Source organism: Rhamphochromis sp. 'chilingali', assembly GCF_963969265.1.
Source record: "Rhamphochromis sp. 'chilingali' genome assembly, chromosome: 6".
Classification (NCBI taxonomy): domain Eukaryota; kingdom Metazoa; phylum Chordata; class Actinopteri; order Cichliformes; family Cichlidae; genus Rhamphochromis; species Rhamphochromis sp. 'chilingali'.
Window position 1 is genome coordinate 21,276,709 of NC_137933.1, and position 20,596 is coordinate 21,297,304.

Sequence of the window (20,596 nt, forward strand, 5' to 3'; positions counted from 1 at the left end):
TGGAGGACGAAGTTCTGGAAGGGCCAGTAGAGCCAGTGGCATGGATTGCAGGAATTAAAAAGGACCTATTCTATTTAATGGCAGGCTTCAGAGAACAAACAGAACAGCGACATCTATACGCTTCAAGTACTTTTCTTGTGGTAACGCCAAACTAAAGCATGACACCTGATACTTCCTTTGGTCACTTCATCAGTGGTGTATATAGATAGTTTAGTGGGATTAAATAGCTCTTTATTTTTACCTTCATGTAAATACGAAGGCCTTGTTCAATACAACCTCACAAGTGTAGATTGTATTTTTAGAGGTCTGCAGAATAAGTCAGAACCGCTGTGAGCATATTAGCAGACTTTTCCAGCATACAGTGCTCAAATAATATCAAAAATATATTTAGAATTAGGTTATTGAACATTCAAGTTTTGGTTGCATGTAAAAATAAATAGATATTAGTTTTCACTCTTATGCAGATCACACGCAGCAGTGCATTTCTTTAAATCCCAATAAATACGCTGAGTGTATCTCACATATGAAATGCTGCAGCTGACCCACTAAATGTGCTCAGGCAAGGCTCTGCTGGTCACCCCATAATCTGATCTGAGGACCAAGGGTGACCGGGCTTTTTCTGTCAGGGCCCTGCTCTCTGGAACAACCGCCCCAAGGAGATCAGATTGGCGAGCTCCTTATGTTCTATGCTCTAAGACACATTTTTTTCCCTTTGAGTTATTTTATGTTGGCTTCAATGATTTTTTTTATTATTTCTTCTCAGTGATGCAACATCTTACAAAGTGTGTTTAAAACACTTTATATTTGAGCTTAATTTACCTGTTTTTACATTGTTAATTTACTTTCTCGCTCACTTTCATCTCCCCTTTATCAACCACAGCTTTTGTCAGATGTTTTATTGCTGGTTGATTTTCTATCTTGTGAGTCACTTTTTAACTCTGTTTTTGAAAATGACGTCCTTTCTATAAGTAATGGTAAAGGTGGTCATGACTCTGTTTGATTTTAAAATCACACACTTTAAAATCAAACAGATTTTTCTTTGCCAGCATATCATCTTTCTGTGCAAGTCACAGAACATTTTGTCAGTGCTACTGGTTTTGTTCGTGTGACGGTCTGGTTGATTATGTGAACCGGCATCTCTTCCTTCTCTGTATCCTCTGTGCAGTCGAAGGTGGCGAGAACAAACCGGCAGGTTCGCGCATCTCTGGACAGTTTCAGTGTCCTTCTGGGTCTGCTGATCTGCTTGCTTGAAACGTGCTGCTTCAAATTGATTTCACATGAGTGAGGCACTGATCTGCATCAGCAGATGTTCCAATGAAATTAAATGAAGAAAGAATGAAAAGAAAAAGCAGTGGCATTAATCTTGAATTGAATTTTAAAAAGCCCAGAAGGCGGTAAAGATAGAAAGAGCATCTGTCTTACTAAGAGGTCAGGTTAGTGTATAATCTTAGGGTATACTGCACTGACCTCCAGTGCACACAGTGCCGGTGAAACATCTGCTGGACTTCTTGTGGTGGAGGGTTAAACATCTGGCACCTTATGTCAGGTTTAAAGATAACAGGTAAAGTCACTGTGGGCTGTGTCTGTTGTTTTTCTCATAAGTATAAAATTTTATTTCCAAATGTGCTTTCATGGTTCACTAAATATTCATGTAATGTGAATGTGAGCATAAATCACTGATTTATGTTATGTACCTCTTATAGGCAGTCTCTTCTCCTCAGTCTTCAATGTTTTAGCATGTTTGTACACCGTGTACAAGAACTAGAATATGGATTCAATCCAGAGAGATCATTTTCCATCTGCCTTCTTTAAAAACACCTTGACTTTTGGGCGCTGCAGCTCTTGTAGGAAACCTAAAGATTGTGTCTGGTCCATCCGAACCCACAACATGCTCAAAATCCACAGATGAAAGCGTGTTAGGATCTGGAAATATGTGTCCCATATGTGACTACCTCCAGAATCTGGTGTTGATCTTGGGATTCCTCCTTTACTGATATGATCGGTTGAGAGAATAATCCTGCTTCATTATATTCAGGGCACACCCAGCTAGCATGCAAAGCTTGCAACAGAGACGTGTGCGCTTGTGTATTTCTGGAGAGAGCGGTTTAATTAAAATGAGGACATTCTTGCAATGAAATAGCCTCTGTGAGGGATTATTGATCCACCTGTGTAATTCTGAGACACTGGCACAAATGGTTTACGGTCCACTGCACTGTCCAAAGCTGTTGCTGTTTTCATTTGTGCCTGTATGTGAGTAGTTGGTAGTAGGAACATTATATTACTGACCTTCATACATTTATGAAAACAAACAAACAAAGAAAATAACACTATCTGCAGAGAAGTGATGGATCAGGTTCAGACTTGACTTTTTTATGCTGTTTCATATTCACATGGACTGAGATGGGACTGACATGAGGAAATGAGCATGATATAATGTGCATCTTATTAAAATTTGCTTATTTTCTTTAAAGAAGGGATAACTTGAGGTTTGAATAAAAATGTATAAAGAACTAAAATCAAAATATTACATTGACACTGTATTGAGGAGATTCTTACAGTTTTCCCTTAGTCTTCTTCAAGTACACTGATATTTGGATAGGAGGAGAAGAGTTTAACCCAATAAACTGAGCAGCCTTTACAGTAACAATAACAGGTACAGTATACAGGTATAATGCTGAGGTACACAGACTGTACATCCCTTGTTTTGTGGCCTTGTGTTTCAAAGCCTTGGGGTCGTCATTAAACCTTTGCCATCTTATTTTTCTGAAGCTGAAAGTGGCTTTTAAAATACCAGCTAGCACTAGGGTTGCCAACTTTTTAACTATCAAATAAGGGACGCCGGCGTGCCAGAAGCACAGTGCACAGCAAGCTTTTGCATTTTTAGTATAATAAAAATGCAAAAACTTGCATTTTTAGTATAATAAAAATGCAAAAACTGGTATTCAGTTTAATCAGTACCTCATCTAAAACAATAGTGAACCAATTTTGCTCATTATACGGGATGTTCCAGCTAAAACGGGACAGTGGGCAACCCTGGCTAGCGCTGATATTTATATAGCTAATGCTAGTTAGCATGGTTAGCAATGAGCACCCAGATCCACATGAGTCAGTATGAGCGCTTCAAAGAAACATACCTGCTGTTTTGTGCTAACAGATAAACAGGTCGCTGCTGAAGGGTCTTTTTGGCTTCAAATGCAGGAGAACCCAGGCATGCACACTACCTGGACAGTCAAAACCACGTTTCGTGGTTCTTTCAGGGAAATCACGGCTATACTGTGTTCTAGCCTAAAGGTTAGTATGATTAGCTGCAGAACAAGCCATACTCCCCACCCCCAGGAAATTACGTTAAAAATGTCAAAACATCACAGATATAGTCAAGTGATCCCATCTCACGACTCGAATAAAATGTAAACAGGGGAGCTGTCATATTGGATGAAATTAGACTAAAATAATTTTCATCACTATGCTGTGAATGTGTTTAATTTTATTTGCTGTACAGTTTTGCATTTTACAATAATCTATGGTGATGGCTTCGCTTCTTGAACATAGACTGCATCAAAAAGATGGACTAGATGGAAACAACTCAGGCCTCTTCCAGAGGTTTGTGAACCCCTGACTTGTAGTTGAGTATTTTGGTCAATGTGTTTTAAAACCAGACCAGGACCAAAGATGGATCTGAGTAAGAAACAGAGGAGACACTGCATCATCATTTGGTTACAACATACAATAAGGTAGGCCCAACCTAAAGCATACTTATACTTGTTCAAGTATTATTAAGACTAGACTTTACAAAATGAACATCATGTTCATCCAGCTGTGTGGGTGTTTGCCCCTGTCTGAGCTTGGTCCTTCTCAAGGTTTCTTCCTGTTAAAATGGAGCTTTTCCTTCCCACTGTTGCCTGGTACTTGCTCATAAGGGATCATGTTGTAGGTGGTTTTTTTCCTAATACGGCAGATGGCAATGCTGGTCTTTAGTACCATCCTGCTGATCGCCGCAGATGGACAACTGGTGGCGAGGTGTAGGTGTGTAACCAGGAGAAACAGCCAGAACAGAAAAACTCACATGGATCATGACATGTATGGTCTTTACCTCACATTATAAAGGGCTTTGAGGTGACTGTTGTTGTGATTTGGCACTACATATATATAAAACTGAACTGAGTGTTGTATTCAGTGAGTGAGAAACTAGTGACTGAGACCATAAACTCACCAACAAAGTGTTTACTGAGGTAAATGGACTACTTCTTATATAGCTCACCTTTGCTCAATTTGAGCATTCAAAGTGCTTTTGACCTGCTCGCCTTTCTGAGCTGAGCTACAGCCACCCCAGATTGCTATAGAGATAGTGAGCTGAATTTACTCTGATTGATTTTTTATTTGTTCTTAAACCGGAAGCATTGCCCCCTGCTGGACAATAGAAGGAATGTAGCTTTTCTGTGCTTTGGCTTTGGCTTTACACTTCAGACCTGAGATAGAGTGAAAGTGTTTCTGAATCATTGTACAGTTATTAGGAATCCATGAGACAGAAAAAAAGCTGTGGCCCTAATTAAATTCATGGCTATTTAGGAGTCACCCACAGGTATTTAAATGGCTGAGGCTTGACATATTTGGTAACCTCTCTTGCCAAGTGGGTGCCCCTACCTATAATTTAATTCCCCTGAGCTGCTGTAATGGCTTGGCTTTATAATCTGTGGAAACCACGGCCACAAATATGTCCATATAGAGGTCCTCAGAGGATAAAGATGCTTGGAGATGATGACTGCTGAGCTGACTCAGTATTATTGTGGCGAGGATGACCTATGATGAAGTTAAATTTACATGAATGATTTTTATGTCACTTGAGGAATAACGTGAAGACATTATGACACTGAGTGTTATCATTATTAGCTCTGGTAAAGTTTGTCATTGACTGATGGTATATACGATGCTGTTACCACTTCCTACTTCCTCGACTGAAATGAGCAACAGTGCTCACAGAAAAACTGAAGTGATGCTTCTTTTTTGTTTTAGCTATACAGCAAGTTGGAAACAGGCAGTGGATACATGTGATAATAATGTGTAACAGTATGAAGAGACTTCAGGAACTGGCACCTCACCCAATCCAACCACTTCTGAGAGATAATGCTGTGCAAATAGGTTGCAGGCTGCAATTTAGAGGGAACACTATTCTGAATAAATTACACAAATGTCCAGTAATTTGTTGTCTCCCTCCCCATCCTCCTGTCTTGGTAAATGTCTACATGCTGTGTGGGTCAGCACTGTCAGTGTATTAGTTCCACTGGGTCCTTTTTCAGTGTGCAACTGCAACAATGCATTGTCTTTTTGTATTTTTCCAAATTTAAACTCAATATAAAAATAAAAATTTATAGACAAACAAGAAAAGTTGGATGTTCCCTGAGCTGTCAGCTGTGTTAAACCCAGATTTATTTGCAGTATATTATCTTGAAAGTCTTAAAAACCATAAAGTTACAGTTTCTGCCAAAAAAGCGTTAAATGTCAGTTCGTTCTTTAAGTTATTTGGAAAAGATTGAGTTTTTACTGACAGTCAGTGAAACCAAATGTCTTTAATTTGGACTTAGCACACAGACAGATGGGTCATTAACTGGAGCTCTTCTGCCCCAAACTAACCTCAGTCTTATTACTAAGATTTCAGGACTCCACCATAAAACTGAAAAATGAAAGCTGATATAAAACTATAATGTATCTGGCGCGGTCCTTTGAGGTTTTCCAACTGATTTGCTTCAATAGCACGAAGCTTATTTGATCAGCAACCCTTATTGGTTTATGAAAGCCTGGTCATATGAAACAAGCACTACAGATTTTCTTGTTTGTGCGACATTTTATTGTTGTGCCACAAACACTGATCTCTAATTTAAATTTGTAGTTATTTATATATTTATCAGCACAGGGGAATTTAAAAGTCCTGGCAACAGCTGGAGGGCTACAAACCTACCTATCACCAAAATAGACAGTTTCACAGTTTTCATGTAACATATGGCATTCTTATAAGTAATGCAGTCATATATTAGTAGGGGTGATCTCCCCTTTGAATAGCAACAAACAAAAGCTGTTCAAATAGACTATTTAGAGTACAGTCCATCTGACACAATTTATTATTACGAGCACAGCTAAACTTCATGGAGTATTTTCTTATGCTGCTGATTGGTTTTAGCAAATACAGTTTTGAGATTTATTTTAAATATATCCTCAGCCACGCCATCGATGCGTTACATCCATCATCAACTGCTTATACAGCTCATTTCTATCGGGCACTGCAGCACATCCCAGCTGACATATGCAAGGTCCAATGACAACACTAACACAGAGAGTCGACAGGCGTTCACGCTCACATTCACACCTACAGCCAGTTTAGAGTCACCAATTAACCTGTAACATTAAAAACAAGTATTGTGTAGACAGCAGTGTCTGTCATCACCGCACTGAAATAAGATTCTTTGAGTCCTGTGGGATGCAGAGTGGGGCCTTGATGGGTCTGGCAGGGTCATAATTTTGTGGAATCCCATCCATCCATTAACATCACTTTATATGAGGCACAAGATCCTATGTAAGACTGCTGGTCCATAAAAGCAAAGCAAATGTATTTTGCTAAACAATCTAGTCGTCCAATGTTTATCTGCACACCGACTGATTGTGGGTCCAGTTAAGTTAAAAGTAAAGTTAAAAGCTTTACACCCTCGTTTTAGTGAATGCAGGGGAGATTTTTTTGTTGTTGTTTTGCTCTCTGCTCAGATGCCCTTTAGTTTATTTGTATTTTTTTTTAAGTTAATAAAATTGTGCTGACCTTCACTCTATTAAACCAACATTAACCATATGCTCCTGTTGCCCTGTCTGCATCGGTTCTCTCCATGTACTCCAGCTTCCTCCCACAGTCCAAAGACACACAGATAGTGGGGTTTGGTTAACTATTGATTCTAAATTATTCATTGTTGTAAATGTGAGCGTGAATAGTTGTCTGTCTCTCTCTGTGTTAGCCCTGTGATACACTGGCAACCTGTCCAGGCTGTACCCTGCCTCTCACTCTATGGTAGCTGGGATAGGCACCAGCACCCCTGCGACCCTGAATTGGACAAGCAGAAGAGAATGGATGGATGGATGGATGGATTGAAGATTCATTGTCTTTTGCTATAAAAGTGCAACATGAGCATATGGTTAATGTGGGGTTAATGTGGGACTGTGTTATTTATTTCACACAGGGCTTACTGACACAAATGCTTCTGAATCTGGATAGATTTATTTGGAGAAAAATGAAATTATTTTTTTTAATTTTGTTGTAAAGATTTTTCAAAAGAGGAACATCAGATTTGGATGCATTTAAACTCAGCAGTGTCATGTACACCACTGACTTTACGTGCATGCTCAGCTTTTTCATTTAGGCACACAGTCTGATCTGCAAACAGAAAAGAGAAAGAGAAACAGGTCCCTTAAAATAGGAGTCTAGCAAAGGAAAACAGCAAGGACTCTCCCTCCATCAGTGTAAAGCCACATTCTCTGAAACAATGTCAGGGATAAAAGTTTTCTGTGATCTCTGAGCTCAACCTTTTGCCCTGACAGTGTTTTTGTTAGAGCAGGCAGGATCCTGTCCATCCTTAGTGTTTAATCTCAGAGACTCCGTGAGAGCTGGACAGGGTGTGTGTTGTGGGAGGGCTGGAGCAGAAACTCTATTTATTTTGGTGGGCAGATAGAAGTCTCGCAGCAAGGTGCTTGCTGTCATCACCGTGACCTGCGAACTCAGGCCGCCGGACATCATCATGACTCCAGAGACTAGTGCCACAGCAGCATGTGGGCGGCTCAGTGAACAGGTCAAAGGCCAGGGCTGCTGCTCAGATGTTCAGAAATAGTCTCACTGGATATTCTTTGATTTCATCAACATATTGCATCATTATTTATTTATTCTTTTAACAAAAAACAAAACCTCAGAAGCAGTATGATGAAAAACTGATTCAGTAGCTTGTAGAACCATCCTTAGCAGTAAGTGTTTACTGTTTGTTTTTATCAGTCTATCATTTTTGGAGGAATTTTCACCTGCTCTTTTTTACGCTTTTACTCCAGTTCATTGAGGTTTGCAGGCATTGATTTATGTGCCGCTTTCTTAAGGTCCTGCCATAGAATTTGATTCAGGCTGAGGTCTGGACTTTGACTGGGCCATTGCAACACCTCAGTTCTTTTCTTTTGAACCATTCTGTTGTAAATATGCTGCTGTTCGTGGGATTATTGTGCTGATGCATGACTGAACGTGGGCCAAACTTTAGCTGTCACACCTCACATTTGATTCTAAAATACTTTGGTACACAGAGGACTTTATGGTCGACTCAATGACTCCAAGGTCCTGTGGCAGTAGAAAATCCTAAATCATGCTGTGCTATGCTGCATTGTTCCTTTCATAAAGATAAGGATTTCTCAGGTACTTCATTCCTCTGGATGCAGTAAGGGTGTACTTTGTTTTTCACGCACTGCTTTTGCATTTAACAGTTTTGTTAAATTAATAATGTACTTTCTTTTTGGCATGAGTGCACTTGTTAAGAGTGTAGCCTTTCCTAGAGTTAATTGTGTGAAACTTGGGGAAAATTCAGTGTCAAGTCAGTCAGGTCAACACATGGTTAAGATTTGTACATGAACATAAGAATGTCTTGGTGTCCAAATTTACAGCTCTTTGCAAAACACCTGCAGTTTAAAGAGGTTCCTGTATAAACATTTGTACTGTGCTGCAGAGTTTATCAAGGTCTTTTAACACAGTGTCTCTGATTCTTTTTGTCATTTCTTTTCACCTTGGACCCAGAGACATAAGACCACATTAAATACCTTAGGTAGTTCCTACATTAATTTTAAAAAGTCCTTGTTTGCAGTTAGCAGACAGCAGGGGTACCAACAGTTTTCCTGTTTACTCACAGGCCAAATTTATTTTGTTATTCTTCCATTAGAAGTTACAGTTATCCTAATTTGGATACTTCTGTTATTACACATTCATTTAGTGTACAGTATATACCAAGCACTTAGGTAGTATGTGAATGCTGTTTTAAATTGAACATGGAAAGTTGTGCACTGACTGACAATAGCAATTACAGTATTTTTTACTGATATTATAAGGCCAGACTGGTGACCAAGTATGGAAGTGAGGAGCATTCTGGACTCCACATTTGGACTTTTATAAGTGCACCATCTGGATATTTACAGTGTGCTTGTTGCAGCCATACTTGTCAGTGTAAACATACTTATCTAATTATAGAAAAACATGATTTAATATACATCACAAGAACTTTAAAAAACATTCTGCTTCTATCCAAGTGCTTGGATAGAAGACTGTATCTAAAAGATGGCTGTAACAACTGTGACATCATCCATTGGTTAAAGCCTTGGGTGTTTTGGCGATTACCATCTTTTTTTAAAAAAACATGTGGATCTGTTCTAGCTTTATTTCTGACTCTAATGAAGACCATAATTTACTAAATAAACATCCTATTTTATTCTGTAAGACTTAAAACTAGTGATTGAGAGTATAATCTCATCAGGGAAGTGTTTCTAGAGGTTACATAAATGTCTTTGCAACTGGACTTCTCTTGTAAGCAGAAGATTTGCACTCTTCTGTCCATTAGCAAGAAAACAAGCAGTTTTCAGAGACCTGGAAGCCACATCCAGCATTTAAATACAGTCTATGGGATCAAAGTTTGGTATTTTCTGTTTCCTCATGTCAAAAATTGCAGTGACTGTTGGGTGGCTACAAAACAGATGCCCGTGCATTTGAGGATTCTTCAAAGCCACTAAATGCCACCGGGAATCCCTCTAAGGAGCACCGTGGCGAATGGGACGACATATCTGAAAGCGGTTATGGAGATTATGTTGTGTCATAAAAATGATTGTTGAGACACTTTGATTACAGCCTAAAAGCTAAGAGACTTTACATTGCACCACAGTGCTTTGTTTATTGGTTTTGTATGTCAGAAAACAATTGAGCCTGTGATAATGATGGGTCATTATCCATTGTTGAGCTACTGAGATGTCAAGAATGAAACAGCACTGATGACCAGCACTGAAACCCAAGTGATCTTTTTATCAAGGGTCAGCAGCCAGAGAAAACAGAGAGCTCACTCACTGGTCTAATATCCTGGAATGTCCTGGACGCTGCAAGGAAAGAAGTCCTTTCAAGCAGCATCTTAATCAGAGTCATGTTCTTTATTGAATTTGAGATGACATTCTCGCAAAAGCAGATGCTCCTTTCTTTAGCTACTCATTTATTCACTTAAGTTCAATGAAACAAACACAAGATGAATGGTTGCTATTTCTATCGTCTAAAAAAGCGTTCATAAGGTCTTTCTATATCATACAAGAACAGATCATAACTAGTGCACTACAATAACAATAAAAAAATTGATCTCTCATGTTTTACGTTACATGTAATAATTATTTTGTATGTTTGAGTTCACTATGTGTCGGTCTCTTGGACATGCATTAGTGGGACAGAACATCAAATATAAAGCAATGCAGCCACTAACTGCAAAGATAAATCAACAGCTCACTTTTAAAGAAAATAATCATAACCTTACTTATAAAACATTTAGCACAAATGTGCTAATTCTGGCACTTAATGATCAGTTATGGCACTGGGAAATGCTATGGGGCCCAGATGTTGTGAAGCATCTGATATTTGGCCCATACAATTTAGATCCGTGGCTATATTTACCCTGAGTCAGAGCCAGAGCTGCAGATGTGCCAAATTTTTATTGTGATCTGGTATCACTGATATTTGTGCAATTGTATCTTACACCACATGCATCTTATCATTTCGATATAAAGACATTATTAATCTTTGCAGACCAGCGGGTGATCTATATATGGAGACCATATGAGGGCAGTTGAATAAAGTGAATGATAATAACAAACTGAATAAACTGAATATCAGTGAAAATAAAACAGTTTCACAATTTTTATCTTTGTCTTTTTCAACAACAGCACCAACTATATTTCTGGCCATTTAATATGCATTATTATAGTATTACCAATACCACGACATACTAGGAATGCTTGTAAAAGCGCTATAACTACAATAGGTCATGACTTTTGCATTTGCTGGAAATTCATATGGTTTCTGTAGTCCAGCCACCTCTTTGGAGATATTTCAGGTTCTGGGAACCGCCATGCTGGCAACAAAGCCCTGTTCATCCTGCTTCAGGGTGACCAAGTGATTCCAATTAAAGCTGCATGTGTTGTTTACTGAGGCTGGGGTCGAGCAAGTCAAACACAAAGGAGTCTGATCTTACAAGAAGAGAGCAGAAAAGAACCTTGGATCTTCTATTCAGATGAACAGTGAGGTCCATTGTCTTACTTTCTAACCACGCAATAGAAACTTTCTGTCTACATTTCAATACTTTTCAAATTTTGCAATATGTTTTTTTTTTTTTTTCTGGGGTTTTTTATTGTATATGTTTTGTCTAATTGATTTACAGAACTAAAACCGGCATGCACACAACTGCAGCCTATAAGAAAGGCATACAGTTCATATAGCCATGTCTGGCAGACATTTCTATGACATACTGAAAATAAGCACGAACAGCCCAACTGAACTCAAAGGTGAGGAAAAACAAACAAACAAACAAGATGCAACATTGTGCAAAACTCTTATATTTTGCTTCCAAGGATACAAAATGTCTTATAAGTTTTAAAGTGGTCTTGAGCAATACTTTTCCAGACTTTCCACTCATTTTCAGTATCTGACCATTTTCAGCAAAAAAATTGGTGGTTGGACGTTAAACCACTTAATACTGACCTATAAATCATTCAAGTTATCTCTTTTAGAACAGCTCATGGGATAACTTCACAAAGATCCACTTTTAAATTAGGTGGTGCGGTGATTAGCACACATGTCTTGCAGCAAGAAGGTCATGGGTTTGAATCCACTCTTGGACCTTTCTGAGCAGAGCTTGCATGTTCTCCCCATGTCTGTATGGTTTCTCTCTGAGTCCTCTGGCTTCATCCCACAGTCCACTCACATGCATGATGTTAGGTTAACTGATGATTCTAAATTGGCCAATGGTGTGAGTGTGAATGGTTGTCTGTCTCTCTGTATTAGCCCTGCAACAGACTGATGAGCTGTCTATGATCTACTCTACCTCTTGTCAAACGACAGCTGGGATAGGCCCCAGCCTCTTCCCCCTGTGACCCTGAATTGCATACATGTAAGAAAATGGACGAATTAGGGACTTTGTTGCTAGCAGGTTCAGGGATCAATGATACCTAAAAAACAGTTTAGATTAAACATTGGCCAAGATATTGGCTTGCAGTTATTATGGGCCAAAAATATTTGTGACAGCTTAACTATCTTTGGATCATATTTACGATGGAAGGTCTGTTGTTTATGTTTCCTGTATATATAGGCTTGTATATGTCTCTGTCTTGGCTGTTCTCACCTGACAGTCAAGAGTCAACAATATTGAATCATCACATCTTCCAGAAATTATAAATTGCATTTGTTTTTTCTATCTTTCTCCACACAGCGAGCTAACAAACAGACAGAGAGGTCACTGTTTATAGTTACAAAATCCATGTTGATTCCAAGTTCAGCTGAAGGTCCAAACCTCTAAAAAAGGTTTGCATGTGAAAATGAGGAACATAAAAGACAGACAGGATAAGTTGATTATGGAATGAACAGAGGAGCGTACGGCTTGGCTGGACTTCACACTGGTTAGAGCAGTGGACACATGCTTGTGACTTACTGATTGCCAAACTTAGAGACTGTGACTATGTAGATGGAGGGTTTCCAGAACAAATGTCCTTTTCATTTCATGCTTTACATCCATAAGCTCCATTCTTCTGCCACTGATTCAATTGCAGCTAATCAAGGAATTGAAATCACATGTATGAACAAGTAAATGGGCTATTCAAAGAACTGAGCACAAAAATAACTTTTTCTTCCTTTGGATGGAGAAAGAAATGTATTTGGCTGCATCATCCTGCTCCATGTTATTGCATGTAGTGATGCTTTTATATTTTCTTGTGGTTATTTAACCCTTTATTTCCTCTGCAGGAAAGACTTGCTCCAAAACAGCCACGTTCTACTACATCAGAGAGAAAAAAGTCTGCGATTGAGTTTTGCTTGAGGGAAAGTTTGCCTACACAGGGAGAAGTGAAGGAAGGAAATAAGGTTTGGCATGTTGACTCAAGATTAATTTCCCAGCAGTCCCAAATGGACAGCTATTAAACTTTAATTGCCCCTTTTTCCTGCTGGAAGAGCTGCGACAGTGCTGATGTGGTACATTTCAGAGCTGCCATCAAAAGAAAGTTGTTTAGTCACACTGAAGGAGCTTGTTGCTCACACCTCTCTTACCCCAAAACTCCTAAACTTCCAAGAAAACTGATGGAGAGGTGGCGCACGGGAACAGATCTTTCTTTAAAATTCTGAAGTTGTGCATTGGCACTAGCAGGGATGCTCTAGCTGAGTGGCCTTGTGGTTTCAGAAGTTATTAAGCAAAATGGAAAAGCAATGCACAGCATAACACTATCCAAAGGAAAGTAGCAGATGACAATAACGCTTAAAAAAAGCAACTGAATGTTTGTATCATCCCAGCACAAAGGCAAGGAATTCAGAGAGGATCTGAGCTTTGTTTCTCAATTATTTGCATAATACACTTTGATGGGTGGATACTCATCTCAATCCTCGGCTCTTTTGCATCTGCAGATTGCAAAGGGCCTATTTCCAGCACCGTGCAGGCTACCAAGAAGAGACTATCAAAGGGAAGGAATGGGCTTTCAAGTCAGGACCCTTCGATTGTGTTACAGATTGGTTCCAGGTGAGGCAGCTTTGGGAAGTTCAGCCGGAGGAAAATTGCCCTTCCACGCAGTGCTTGTGAGAGGCAGGGAGGCTTCACGGTTGGCATGGTGCTCCGGAATTCCAATACTACTCACGTTTGGTGGGATTTCTAAGGGATGAATGCTGGGCCTCAAAAATCTTGTTGTGGTTGATTGCAGTTACATTAAAAGCTATGCCCAGACAAAAAAGAAGGGTAGGGGAGGGGGGGGTTGTACAGTGTGTCTGGTTATTTCAAAAAAGTATACTGAATAGCTGAATAGTACCGCAGTCCGCAGACAGTAATTGGCAACATAATGTTCAAAACATTCCCTTTGATTCACTCACAAGATAAGTCCCGAATTTATTTTTCAAAACAGACATTTTCCAGCTCCAGTGTTAACGTAAGTCATTTTCAGAATAAGCCATTGATGTTCTTCTTTTTCACACATGCTATTATGGCAGGAAACTATCTCAAGGACTCCTGGCAGAGAAGGACGATATACATTTGAGCAAAAACTGCCCCAACAGTATCATTGCCTTTTATTTGATTTCCCTGTAGCACTGCTTTGATTTATTGCCTTTTCAGACCACACTCCCTGGAGAGAATTGGCATTTGATTACATGGACTTTTATGCGTACATATCTGGAGGTTCAACAGAGTTTCAGAGGATTTTTGCCGGAGCTTTGGAGCAGTTTTGATAAAATGCTAAACCCTGTCATCATACCACTCGAACTCGTGACAACTTTACAGACTCCTCTGCTGGCACTATTTGTCTTGTAACCTGCCGTCATAATTTGTATTAGCAGCTTCAAATCTAGATCCATCCATGCAGATAAAGCCATTTTTAGAGAAGTCATAGGTGTAACTCTCTGTATGTCTGCTGGAGGGATGGGATATTTTATTTATATTTGTCTCTGTATTTATATATGTGTGTGTGTGTGTGTGTGTGTGTGTGTGTGTGTGTGTGTGTGTGTGTGTGTGTGTGTGTGTGTGTGTGTGTGTGTGTGTGTGTGTGTGTGTATATCAGTTGTCATTTTAACTGACTTTTTATTTTATTTGAATTTTATTGAATTTTATTTTTATTTTATTTGTATTCTTTCACTTATTGTTGCATGTGTGTTGTTGCTGCCTGTGTTTGAGTAATTTCTGTAACTGTGAGACATCTGCTGCTGCCTATCTTGGCCAGGTCTCCCTTGAAAAAGAGGTTTTTAATCTCAATGGGATCTTCCTGGTTAAATAAAGGTTAATAAATAAAAAATATATATATATAACAATTCTGTAACTGTAACTTCGGTCGTTGCTGTGCTTTTTGGAAGTCGAATTTCCCAGAGGAACCCACCCGAGGGATTAATAAAGTTCTATCTTATCTTATCTTATCTTATCTTATCTTATCTTATCTTATCTTATCTTATCTTAACTCTCTGTATGTCTGCTGGAGGGATGGGAGGGACAATTAGGGAGGGAAAGAGCTGAGCTGTGCACAGGAGTCTCAGGCCATAGCATTATGCATCACTCACCTGTCTACCTAAATAAACCCAGGCAGGGAAACATCTGGTAAAACTGCTTAAAAATGTCCGTCCCACTGTGTTTTTCAGGAGTTTTATTTTAGTTCCCCCCATTTTTTTTCTGGCACCACATCACTAAGCTCTCCAAACATTACCCACAAAAATAAGGTCATGATCTCATTACCGCAGCTTGGCTGTCTATTTTCTACTTCAAATTACAGTGATTGCCAATTATGCACAAAAATATACATATATCTAAGTTTGTAGCATTCTGCATTCATTTCTATGTTGAAATATACCATATGAAAAAAGGGGGAAATTAAATTAAATTTTCACGGTGAGTCAAAAAACAGTCTCCACCTTCACCGAGTGCCGAGCCCAGCAACAAAGACTACCCTACAGACCTCCATACTGACCAAAATCACTCCTCAGAGGCCACATTGAACAAATAAGCTGTTATTCCACTGTTGTTTGAAAGGATTTTGATGAGATTGGTCTTGTAATGAAAAGAAAATAGAAGTGACGTTCCCATGACGGATATGGTAAACTAAATTGAGAGAGGCTGCTCTGTCGGCTTGTAGTTCGCACCTCTGGTCCCACAGTGCCCGTCCAACCCCCCCTCCCCAAATCCCCTCCTCAAATTCACCCTTTGTCCTGTACCGTCATTGACTCACCATTTCCAAAGAACATGATCCAGCCTAGAGGCCCATGTGCTCATGTCCTGTTGAGGATTTGTTGATTTCTTTAATCACTGTTCCAGCTCTGCTTGCCTTTGTTTGTTTTGTTGAAAAAGCAGCAAACACAAGTGCTTAGGGTTGTCTGTGGAACAAAGAAAGGGAATGCTCTTGATTGTGTCTTTAAGGTCACTGTAATTGTTTGGTCCTGCACAGTTTCCCTATAGTATAGTGTGGCAAAATTATGCCAGTTGCAATTATGAATGAGACCGTCTTCTTTTGCATTCAGGCCGACTTTGCAATCGAATATGTAAAGATAAAGCCTTCTATCATTGTGAGTGGATAACCGTGTCTTATCATTTCGAACAGGTTCTCGCCACATTCGTTCCTCGCTCCGCGCCATGTATTTCTTTTTGTTTGTATAAAATTACCGAGGGGGTATGCACAGAAGGGAAGGAGAATGCGGCTTAAAATAAAAACCATGAGGAGAAGGAGGAGGAAGTGGTGTATTTACGCTGTTCATCCTCTTCTCTCTTCACTGACATGGAGAAACAAGCCCTGCTGGCTATCTGCATGGCTTGACCATATTTTACTGACAAGAGCATCTGCATTCTCTGAGCCCCTTTTCTGTTCCTCCTTTTGCAGTTACAGTGTGTTTAAAACCAGAACCACAGCTCTGTTCCTATCCCCGGGGACGCAGACTCGTACCCCTTGACCTCCAAAGATGTTTATTGATATGAACTCAATAGGCATGATGGAAGTTTTAGTACATTTTTCAAACAAAAGAGTGCTTTTTTGGGGCCTGGGTTAAGAAAGAGAACTAGCAGAGATACAGCCTAGTGCCAGTTAATTGTCAGATTAGCTGATCTGGCAATTAAACACGGAATAAGCAACCAAAAAAAAGAAGATTTTTAAAGACACTGAGGCATAGGACATCAAAGGCCTGCGCCTTAGCACAAAATCCAAGCGTCACTGCAGTCTCCTCTTTCCCATGCAGACACAGAGCAACAGGAGGGATTAGCCACAGCTTGACATAAGTCAAAGCAAGACAAGCCAAACAGATGTCATGTTTGACCAAGATACATACGGTTAGCACATACGGAGGCTACTGCAGCGCTACGTGCTTATTAGTCTTGTTAGCGCAAGGCAACGAGCCTAACAGACAGACTTGCTAACAGATCAGCAAGTCCGATGTTTGGGTGTTTCTCCGTCACGCATCACAGTATTATGGGATAAGTGAGCAGCACAAATAGTTTTACAACAAATGATGTCACTACACACTATCATATTAGTGGAAAGAATTTTTGTGTCCATCAATTTCGTCTGTTTACACACTTAGCATGTTTTCCTGTTTGGGGGTTTAGCAGGCCTAATTAGCAAAAAATGGCACAGTCCACAAACAAACATCCATCACCACAGTGAAATCTGATTTTTTCTTCTTCTTTTTTTACTGGAAATCTTTGCTCACTATAAATTTCAGATGCAATGGTTTTTGTTTTGTGTTTTTGTTTTCAACCCCAGAGTTAACACAGTCCAAATTTGAGACGGTTACTGCTCACACGTGTTGGCACATAATTGTGAGTGTTTTCTTCAGAGGTAGTGGATGGGGCTGCCATTTAAAAGTTCTGCTGAATCATCAGTTTTAAAATGACATGTTAGACGTTTTTTCTTCTGCTTCTTCTTTATTGCCCGGGCTTAATACGAAAATTTATTTAATGGTTTACAATGGGAAAGTAGCCAAGCTCAATTTTCTGTGGCCTGTGTTTTTGTACCTGATGTAACATAAGGCTTCCTCACAATGAATGCATAGTCACACCACCTCCAATAACACTTGATCTTCAGCTCTAACTACATAATGACACGTTTCTCCTCAGATGTCAGTCACATGCTATCTCGCCCTCTCTTCATAAGCCTGCACCCCTTATCTTCAATCTCTTTTTGAACCGCACATTTTCATATAAGTAAATAATTACACTTATATGCTATCAATCACGAAACTGCAGAAAAGAATCAAAATGTGTATTTTTTTCGTCTCAAACACTTTCAACTGTAAGGAACCACTTTAGTTCTTTAATGTTTAATATGTGTAAACTAACAATAAATGTATTGCTTAAATTCGTATTGGAATCAATGATGTACTGTCTTGAATTTAAAATGTCAGTAGTCTGAAATTTCTGTGGAATTAGTAAGCAAGACTGCCACAATGATTCAAATTCCGCATTTTAAGTTTAACAACACTAAAGCTTTTTCACGTTAAATGTCATTTGGTTGTAATTAATTGCAATTAGGAAAAAAAGTACCTGTGCATCACATGATAAATATGAAGGTTTTTGTACAGTGAGGTTGTTTTCGACCAAAACCTTGCTGTGAGAACATTAAAATGATGTGTGCTGTTGCAATAATGGGAGCTGTGTGGTCAGAAATCTTTCCACAAGATCACTCCAAGTGTGCCTTTTTTTTTTTTCTTGGCACGCAATTTTTCAAAGTCACATAACACAGTTTTGTGATGACAACAAGCACATTTATATAAAAAACATTTCTTGTATGTGTAAAATTTCAGTGATTCTGATGCTGACATATTAACATGCAAACAAATATATACATGGGCAGAAAAAAATATTGCATGAATTCAATAGGCTGCAAGCATGCAAGGAAAAATTACCCCGCTTTGTTTACGTGCACGTAAAACACAAATGGAGACCTGTTGTGGAACTCCGGATGATACAACTCGGCCCTCCCTCAGTGCGGTTGTGCTTCTGGTACTTTTCTTGTGGGGATGTCACTGTGCGTGCCATTGTGTGTTTGTCTGTGATGGAGTCCTGTGTTGCTGGTAACTCTGTATAAATCCACACACTGTGAGGGAAGCCTGATGTGTAATGTCAAAAGTCTGCCTTTCCTTTAAAATCTTTTCAGGTTCAATGTAGCGCCTGACCCCAGATCATCAGCAGAGCACCTGCCACGTCAGCCCTTCATCAACATCACAACACCCACTCACCGACTCCAGACGTGACAGGCACGGAGCTAGGCAGAACTGCAAGACAGCAAAGAGATGGGTGGGAAGCACAAACATAATACTTCATGTCATTTCCATTATTTAAAATAGCAATCAAAGCTGATCTAATTAGGCCGGTCTGTATAATTGAGGCCTTTCAGGAAACACTGACAGGGTCCAGATACTCTCTCTTAGTCTGTGTGCAAGTCTCACCAGAAGCACAGGGAATTCTGGGACACGGCGCAGTCATGACTTTTGTTAAGGATGCAAACCAGACTTGAGCTGCCTGTGTGTCCTGATGTCACATGGGCACTTATCGGAAACGATCACGCATGTGCGAGAGCTCTGCACACTCACTTAAAAACAGTCGTGCATTTGTCATTGTCCAGGTCTGCACTTGTTTGTTTAAGCTCTGACTTTGGCATGTGATGAATATGTATTGCATTTCTTATCCAGGCACTGCGTTTCCACATTTGTCATAAAGGGCTTTTCTGTGCATCTCAGTGCCTTTTCACACTTCATACATATATAAAAACACAAACCTTAACTTTTCCTGACTTAAAAATAGTTTTCTCTCTATTCCTGTAAGTTATAACACAACTAAAGTTTTGATTGACTGAATTTCTAGTGTTGCAACACAAACTAAGGAGGTCAGACATTTTTGTGGCAATTCGCAGTTGGTGGTTGATACCATCTTCACGGTCAGGCTGCATTCAAGTGTGTTTCTAGTTTGCCTTGCTTGGATAAAACATCACTTTTGTTTTGGTTTTTCAGAGTGGATAGATTTCATACGAGGAAACAGTGGAAGTCCTAAACTCTTCCATAACTTTGAAAGACACCGGCCAACAGAGGAGGTTATTTGGCACAAGGGTTTCGGTTTAGATTTTCATGAAAATTGAAACACAAAGTAAAACATGACGTGTTTTTATTTTTTTAAACTATATGTGTATGGAAGTTCTAATATGCTCTCTTGATCCGGGGTTTGTGTGGTTTGTTTTAGCCTGTAAAAATTTAGATCTTGACTATAAAAAAAACCATACGCCTTCCTCTCAGCAAGAAAATGCAAAAGGTATCAAGCTGAAATTGAAGAAGCTTGGTGAAGAGGTCAAGCAAGGGCAAAGGATAAACCCATTACTGGTGAGTCTTAATTAAAACAGAGAAATAGGCCATCATCATTGGTAGAGAACGCCATTGAAATTGCGTTGAGATTGTTGAAAGTGTGAGATATATAATCAGTTTTATATATATATAGCACTTCAGAAAAAAACAAAAAGAAATCTGAAATTAAGATGATAAATAATAAGAATAGAGTTTAATCTTTCACCGTAAGAGTTCTGACAATTTCATATAATTTTGCTCCTGGAAAGCTGGCCAAGCCATGTGCACGACCAACAGATGTTATTTTAAATCTAGATTCACAGGTGGTCAAAAAAAACAAAAGGAACTCTGAACCTCTGTGGGAGTTTCATCCCGAAACTGGCTTCCCATGATGCCCTTTGGGCCGAGCTCTGTAGGACAGAGGTGCCAAGTCTCCTCTGGTTTCACACAGGAAGATAAGATTGGTGTGTGTGTTGGACTCCTGTCATTGCGCAGTCAAAGTTAGTGCTGAGCTAGTACAAAGGTTTG

General features: G+C 39.4%; 1 long non-coding RNA gene across 2 annotated transcripts in view; it reads left to right on the forward strand.

Moving 5' to 3' along the window:
* LOC308398202 overlaps window positions 1-19,020 on the forward strand; it is a 27,514-nt gene extending 8,494 nt beyond the window's left edge. Inside the window, exon 3 of one of the 2 annotated variants that reach the window (XR_013971901.1) lies at window positions 18,892-19,020. This is a non-coding gene — a long non-coding RNA (uncharacterized lncRNA). Of the gene's footprint in view, window positions 1-13,687; window positions 14,006-18,891 lie in introns of those variants that run through there. The other variant, XR_013971902.1, reaches the window with a different exon arrangement.
* The last annotated feature ends 1,576 nt before the right edge of the window (window positions 19,021-20,596 follow it).